The sequence below is a fragment of the Tiliqua scincoides genome, chromosome 2 (assembly GCF_035046505.1).
Source record: "Tiliqua scincoides isolate rTilSci1 chromosome 2, rTilSci1.hap2, whole genome shotgun sequence".
In the NCBI taxonomy this organism is placed as follows: domain Eukaryota; kingdom Metazoa; phylum Chordata; class Lepidosauria; order Squamata; family Scincidae; genus Tiliqua; species Tiliqua scincoides.
In genome coordinates, this window is record NC_089822.1 from 67,271,183 (window position 1) to 67,279,485 (window position 8,303).

Sequence of the window (8,303 nt, forward strand, 5' to 3'; positions counted from 1 at the left end):
CCCCAAATGAAATTTTGACCTTACCAAAACCTAGGCAGAACTTCTGGGTTTAATAATCCTGTCGAGTGCCCGTGAGGGTACATGTACCCCAGGTTGGGAACCACTGTTCTACTGGTATGTTGCTTACAGTGCACTTATTATGATAGTGTTTACAAAAAAGGTGGTGAAGACCAAAATTTCAAAAAAATTAATGAATAAAAATGTATCTCATGATCTTTTACTATATTTTAAATAAATTAGCGAGAGTACAGTTCTTAGGTAACAATTACTGGTAGGTTATTTTTGAGGATTTGGTCTCAGGTAAAATCAGACAAATCTATAGTCAGACGATACCCCTAAGTTCAAACCCCCCTCCCAACCTATCCAGGGGTCACAGACCATTCCAAATTTTTTTGCTTAAAACCTGTGGTTGGCAACCTTCAGTCTCAAAAGACTATGGTATAAGCCTACAGCACCAGGTATTCCCAGGCGGTCTCCCATCCAAGTATTAACCAGGCCTGACCCTGCTTAGCTTCCGAGATCAGATGAGATCGGGCATGTGCAGGGAAACAGTTGCTTAAAACCTGCCCTCACCTTATCCGTGAGATTGACTTATAGGCAATTATCTCCGGTAGATCCATTTATGGTTAAACTGATAACAGCTTTGGATTAGGGAGCAGCAGTGGTATAGCAAGCAGGAAGCAGCGGGGAGCGGGCCACCCCAGATGGGGGTGCCACGTGAGGTCCAACCAAGGTGGCAGCAGTGGGAGAAGTAGCAGCGTGGTCGCATATATGTAGAGGCCACCACAGAATAATTTACTTTTACGAAGCCGACAAGAAAACAAAGTAGCCAGTTTTGAGGTTTGAGGATGAGATGTCTCAAGGAGAAAAATGGATTGATAGAAGATGAACGAGTCAATGAAAATGAGTTGGCTGTGGCCATTGCCACATGAAGGGCCACTGCAAAGCAGAGCTGGATTTAAAACAAGCAGTTAAAGTAGCTGTTACTATGTGATATGCTTATCACATGCCGGCTTGCCTCCCTTGTCAAAGGGATTGTGTTTGCCTGATTTTTTTTTTTAAAAAAAGGTCTACCCATTATAGCTGATCTGCACTAACTCTTTTAAACAATTCTACATTCTTACAATTATCATTTGAACTGAATGACTATAACAACTGGATATGCCTTCAGAAAAACAGAAAAGATGACACTGGATAAAATTACAAAAGCTATAGATTGCTCTGTAGAAAAGGAAAAACTGAAGAACCATTTTAGAAATGAAGAAGGATCACCATCAGGAGTTGGAGGAAAAGCTGAACCTGAAACAGTCAAGTGGAAAATGTGAAAATGAAGCAAAATTCGTCTTGGGCAACCCAATCCTAACCTGTCTGGAACAGGCAGGCCAAATGGCCTGCACTGTATCCAGTGCAGGTTAGGAAGTGGCTGGAGGGCAATTCGGGGTAGGGGTATATTTTTCCCCCTACCCGGGTAGCACACCAGCCGCCCCTATTGGACTATTCAGATCTGCAACAGAAAAATTGCTGGTGCAAATCTGAGCAGCTCATGTAAAGCTACTTGGGCCAGGGAGGGGGGTTCAGATACAAATATTGAATTTTAATTTTATTAATATTTAGGCTGCAATTGTATACACATGTTTCTGGAAATAGGTGCCACTGAACACATTGGGACTTATTTCTGAGTAAACATGCAAAGGATTGCACTGTAAGGCTGTGTAATGGAAGATCAGAAGTTCCTCAGGTGGATGATGTGGTGTTGACAGCGATTTCATGTTTTGATAGCTGTTTGACATCTCTGGGAAGAGCAGGGTTGGCTCCACAGCTGTAATCAATCAAGGCCAATGGAGACCTGGATGTACACCTGAGCTTCATTTGACCTTGATGGGACTTTGAATGAGCTAATGAGCTAATGAGCTGCATTTGGACTGCATTTGGACAAGGGGCTGCAGGATAAAACGCAGCTTCAGAAGAAGTAGGGCTACCTGACCCAGAGGGAACCTGACCAAGAGCTATAGGAGAAGGGGACTGCCAAGACTCTGCTGGAGGACACAGAAGAGAGGACTGCCAGGACCCTGCTGAAGGAGACACTCTGCTGGAGAGGACATAGAGGAGGGACTCTGCTTCAGAAGACTAGATTGGGAAGACTGGGCTGTGCTTTGGAGACTGGATTGGACTTGGACTAGAGACTTCAGACCATTACCCACTGAGTTAAGTGGCGTTTTGAGGAGGGAAACCTCTGGACAAGAGGACTTTTGCAGGGAGTGTATGTGTTTGTAGCAATAAATTATTGTTAATTTTCTCAACTGATAAGGAGTTCTGCATTTTGCACACCACAGCTGTTATTCTTGGAAAAGGAGTCAAAAAGTGGGCATTAGAAGGGAGTTGGAATATTTGGACGGGACAAATTGGCATAGTCAGCAGGATTGCAACCCTATACACACTTACCTCGAAGTGAGTCCTATAGAATTTATGGACCAATCCTGTCCATAGTGCAGCAATCAGTGCATAGCATGCAGCTACACAGCATGTGTTGGAGTTACACATGCAGCTACACAGCAACTCTGTCTGCTGTCCAGAGGGGGCAGGATGCTGTCTAAAAAGGGGTCAAACTATGGTACAGTGACCCTGACCTTTCTATCTGTTCTCTCTGCAATCCTTGTGGCCCTAACCCTTTATCCTTTCCTTCTCCTCTGAGCACTTCCTCTTTGTCCTCTGATCACTGACTTGTTAAGATGTGCACACCAGGCTCTGACGCCCACGCTATCTTGAGCACAAGGCATGCAGGATGAGGCAGCTCTAGGGCCTTGCTATCTCTAAGTTTTAGCTGAACCTCTGATCCTAATCAGATGCTGTAAATATATACTCAGTGAAACTGTAAATAAATAACTTCTTTGCAACTTTAACAAGCCATTGTCTCTTTGTCTTTTTACTGATTAGCAGTCACCCGGGGTGAGGGAGATTCCCTGGGGTGATACCCAAAAGGGGGGGGTCAGCTGCTTAAGCTACTCTGCTTCCCCCCCCCAAAGAGGAAACTTTTTAATTTCTTCCAACAGCAAGCACTGCATGCTATAGTGGGGGGCGATCAGAAGGCCTGCAAGAGATAAGTAAAAAAAAATTCTTTTACTTATCAGCTGGTAGGCTGCCTAATCACCAGTGAGTGTCTACCAGCTATTTTGTTGGCCATAAGTGGGTCAGTCTGGTTTGGGAAAAAGGGATGATAACAACAACAACAACTAGTATTTGTCTACTGCCTTTCTTGGTCACTGGGTTACTCCTTTGACTTTAATACAAGGTGGTTCACATAGGCAGGTTTTTCCCTAAACCCCCCTAGGGTTTTTTTTACAATAACAAAGAGTTCTAATCTTTCAGGAGCAACATTCCAAATGGATCTTTCACAGTCTGGTATCACTTCTGGCTGCAGATGTCTCCCACGCTGACTAAGAGCTCCTTCTTCTCTCACTGAAGGGCAGCCGACATGTATCTTCAGGCTTAAAGGCAGCTGTACCCTCTAGACCAGAACTCCTGACCTGGCTCTGGCATACATGACTGCTGCTGAGAACCTTCTCCTCCTGCCTTCAAACCACCTCGGCCCACTTTCCACCCTGACCAGCCCACAAACTGCATTCCCCCTCCTGCTACCATACCTGGAGCCTCTGGTTGTTTCTGTTTATCAAGAGATCCACTGTCATAAGTGGCCCATAGAATTTGGCCCTTAATGGAATGTACATTTGCATAGACACACATGGGATTGCACTGTAGGGTACTTAATTTCTGCCTCTATGCCTGTCCAGGTAAAGAAAGGCTGGTGCCTGAAAGAGGTCACATGTTGTTTTAGATAAAGATGTGAGGAATTTTCAACTGCCACAAATTCAGCCAGGTAGTTCACTGTATGCGAAACTTCTTTTGTGTGTAACAGAAGAGAAAGTGTGAGAGACCGTTTAGACCTAGAACGGTTACACCCCACAAACCAGTGGAGTGTGAAATAAAGCTGTTCCCAAACATGGTTGAAATTATTTATCTCCCCGTTTCACTCTGAAACAAGGAACAAAACTGGGAGCCCTCCTACTCCTATTGAAAGTAATCACGGTTTTACATACATCCCTCAGTGTTTACATAAAGAGAGCTGTTTATTTTGAATCTTTGGTGATAGGGTTGCCATGAGCACATAATTTATTCTCTCTCTCTCTCTCTCTCTCTCTCTCTCTCTCTCTCTCTCTCTCTCAGGTAAGGAGGGGTGGGGGAAGTGAGAATTATGTATATTTTATGATAACCCAAAATGACTTATACATAAAAAATACAGACTTTACAGATAAAAAGGATTAGTAGCAGGTAATGCATTTTCCATGAGTGGCTATAGGGCTCTCAGTTCCAGAACATACAGGCTGCATACCAATGAACTGATAAAAGTCTGAAGCTGCGGATGGGTAAGGAAGGCTCATGCTTTGCTGGAGATGATTCTTAAAGTTACAATAAATCAGACAGACAGTGTCGGCCTTTGAGGATAAACCTGTGATGGCTTGTTGTGCCTCTTTGAATCGCCTCAGAGGCCCAGGGACTAAAAAGTGCCTGGATGTCACATTAAATCTACCGGGAGGATGGAGCACTTCAAAGAGGAACGCAATCAGATCTGATGGAAAATACATTTTCTGAAAGCTACTGACAAAAAAGTAATCTTTTGATGTGGATGTTGAATAACAATTGATATTGTCTTTCATGACATTTTTCATTATTGCCGTCTTATACGGCCTACTTCATGTATTAGAGCAATATTAACTGTTTGACAGGGACAAATCCTCAAACTATCACATAAGCAATTGTTTCTGAATTGTCTTAGCCCACTGCCTGTAAAACCTGTCCCAATAACTGCCTTTAAATACGACAGTAGGCTCTTTTCCGTGACAGTGTCTGAGCCTTGGCATAATACAATGGAGTCCAGGGGATATTAAAAATGGTTAGGTCGTTATGAGATGTCATTTGATTACAAGAGGGAAAGAACAGGGTGGTTGTGTTGTTGTTTTTTCTTTTGAAGGTGACTTTTAATGAGAGAGGCCAATAAGAAGCGTAGTTCTTATTATTCCCACTGTACGGTGCACCTTTAATCAAGTATATGTATGCCAAAGTTTCAAATCTGCTGCAATTCTTGTAGCTTAAAGGAAGAAATGGGGAACGTACAAGAGATCTGTGTTATTTATGCAAGGAAATAAAGCAATCTGTGATTCTACAAAACGCCATGAAATATACTGTAGTTAAATCCCAAGTTGTTACGAGAAAGAAATTCAAGCAAACCTTGAAGCCACATGTCATTTTCAAAGAACTGAATCCCTTCTGGGGTTTGATGTCTTAACCTTCTACTGTAAAGATGTGTCGCTCCATCAGAGATATTTATAAATCCAAAATCCCCAATTTTCCGATGACCTTGAGCTACTGAGTGAATCTGCAGATAGAAAGACAGCCTTCTAATCAGTTTTTATATAAAGGGGTTACCTGCATCCAGAAAAAAAAAATTACCACACTGAGATAATAAACTACACTCAACCTTTCACAAATTATTATGATTTAAAGTTTGCTATTGAGTGTGTGTGTCCTTCTAGATTCCCGATTCCACTGAAAGTGATTTCCTGAGCTCAATTTTTTTTTCATTCTTTCAATAACAATTAACTGAGGAGGTTAGATGACGTGCACGTGGTATGTGTGCAGCTTTCCTAAGATTTCCATTCCTATGAGCTATGCTCCTATTAATGTTTGAGAGTATCCACATTCTACAGTGACTTACTTTAGAGTAGCTGCATAGATTTCAGTAAGGGGTAAGTGAAACAGGAACTGCAACAATAATATGTCAATTTCATACTGAATATGGTGAAAGCATTTTAGTAAACTGAATACAGAAAGGGGGATTAAGGTCTATGTGTTGATAAAAAGATGTGTGATGTGTTTTCCATTCTGTTTTGTTGTTTGGGAGCTTTATTTTTTACCCATGATGTTATACCAGTAACCATTCCCACCATTCCACATATGCTCCATGTTCCATCTTAGACCATTCAGATGCTGAATACTGAGTTCCTAAGCGCAAAACATAAAGTGATGAATTGAGCTGAATGTACAATGGCAACTGAATCTGCACTAATGAGAATGATGCAGTGGTTAAGGTCAATTTATGTCTACATAGCAAGAGAAAGGTCACGAGGGGAGTTTCATTAGCATGACAAAAATCTTGCTTATGTCTGCATGACCTTAAACACACTGTTGTCCAGCTCAACTCTGCATTCTTGGAAAGTAGTGAGCAAGGGCTTATCTCATATCATTTTAGATCAAATATATTTCTTCTCCCTGCTCTAATCATGATCAGGCTACCTTGCCTTTGCAGAAAGGATTTACCTACCTGGGAGAATTCATACAAGCTCACACAATACGTGCATTTTTTAAAGGGAAACTTGCTAGGCATGCTTCAAAATCATACAGGGCACCCAGAGGCACCCCTGCTAATTGGGTAAGAGGCACTTTTTCAAGTGGGTGATTCTTTTTTTTAGCAGGGGGAGAGTAACTGGCCCATCTCACCCCAGCAGTATCTGTTCTAGTGGCTGTCTGCTGGTATTCATTTGCATCTTTTTAGATTGTGAGCCCTTTTGGGACAGGGAGCCATTTAGTTATTTGATTTTTCTCTGTAAACCGCTTTGTGAACTTTTAGTTGAAAAGCAGTATATAAATACTGTTAATAATAATAATAATAATAATAATAATAATAATAATAATAATAATAGGCACATAAAGTTCTATCTGCACATATGATGAGCCACTCTCTTCCATTAGCTGTGGAATGCTGCACAAACACAGTTGGGATTCATCACTGCATGTGCAGGGCTTCCCATAATATTAAAAAGAAAAGCGGAATCCATCTGTCTTTCACAGGAGTCCTGATGCACATACCATCATCACTAACATATGTGTACAAGATACTTGCCTTCAAAATCATTTTCTTAAGACAATTAGTCAAAATTTAGCTAACGGGAATAGCTTCCTGTGAATGAATGGATCCTTTATATGTGTATACATAACGGAGGTGGCATGTAATAAGTTGGTCCTCTGTGCTATCCCCTGTTCCAGAATTCTCAGTCTTTTTGGCCCTGCAACCCACATTCATGGTGGAGCTTGGAAACTTGGAAGTTTTGGCTGCAATGTGATGAGGTAATGGCTCAGCCAAAGTCAGCACACATCCATACCACAGCATTCATCCAGCTCATTGCAGTGGCTTCCTGCACACTCCAGACTTTCCTCTTCCAGAAAGGATTTCCCTGAAGGCAGGAGAATCTTGCAATAAAATGGTCCTACCTATAGAACTGATTATATGAAGCTGTAACTTCCTCATAGTCACTACAATGACAACTACACTTTATTGCTTGCTGAATCTTTGCATTCTTCAAGTTTGCTTTATTTTTAAGTTCCAGTAGCTTCTTCTTGTTTTCTAAGGATAAGATACAAGGACTGATGCACGAACAAGTTACCACAGAGGTGCAAAAACTGCAATAGTCTTCACTTAGGTCCAAAGAGTGGGTCTGTTACATTTGAGAAAATGTGATTTTTCAGTGATCACATGGTAACATTGACAAGTTCAGATTCATTTTATGAACGTTGAATATGTGGAGATATATTGATGTTTGTTTTTAAAAATTATACTGCACCCTTCAGTATTTTTCTATTCCCAGGTTGGCTGGCAAATATTAATCAAGAGTTTAAATAGTAAAGCCATATCAAAGCAGTAAATAAAAACATAATATAAAAATATAGCCATAGCCAAAAGACCATTTCAAATAATTTTTAAAGACTTGGGATGATGAGGTCTTTACTGGGCACCAAAAAAGCATGACGGTAGCTGCCAGGAGCATGCCAGGGAAAAAACTTTCCAAAGACAAAGTACCATAACCAGAAAGACCCTCTCTCCCATCACCACTCACTTTATCCAGAAGGCTACTGAGTAGTCTACAGGTGTGTCAAACTCATTTCATACAGTAGGCCAAACAGTATTCATGGCACCTGCTGAGGGCCAGAAGTTATGTCATTAAGCATGAACTGATGTTATTAGGCAGGTGATGACCAGAGTTAAGCACTTTTAGGAACTCATTTGCTGAAAATGACAAAAAATATGCAAATTTTTATCATCTTTTCAGTTATAGGAGAGCCCAAGTACCATGCAGGCTGCTCTTCAGTAGCGCTACTTCTGCCAAGGTGTTACTTCACTACTGGTGTTCCTAGAGGGGGGTGGGGAATATTAAGTTTTTCAAATGCCTGAACGCCGGTGTAAAGCGGTCCCT

General features: G+C 41.5%; 1 pseudogene; it reads right to left on the reverse strand.

The window, feature by feature from the left end:
* Nucleotides 1–443: 443 nt before the first annotated feature.
* On the reverse strand, nucleotides 444–563 carry LOC136643276 (5S ribosomal RNA; annotated as a pseudogene).
* Nucleotides 564–8,303: the final 7,740 nt, after the last annotated feature.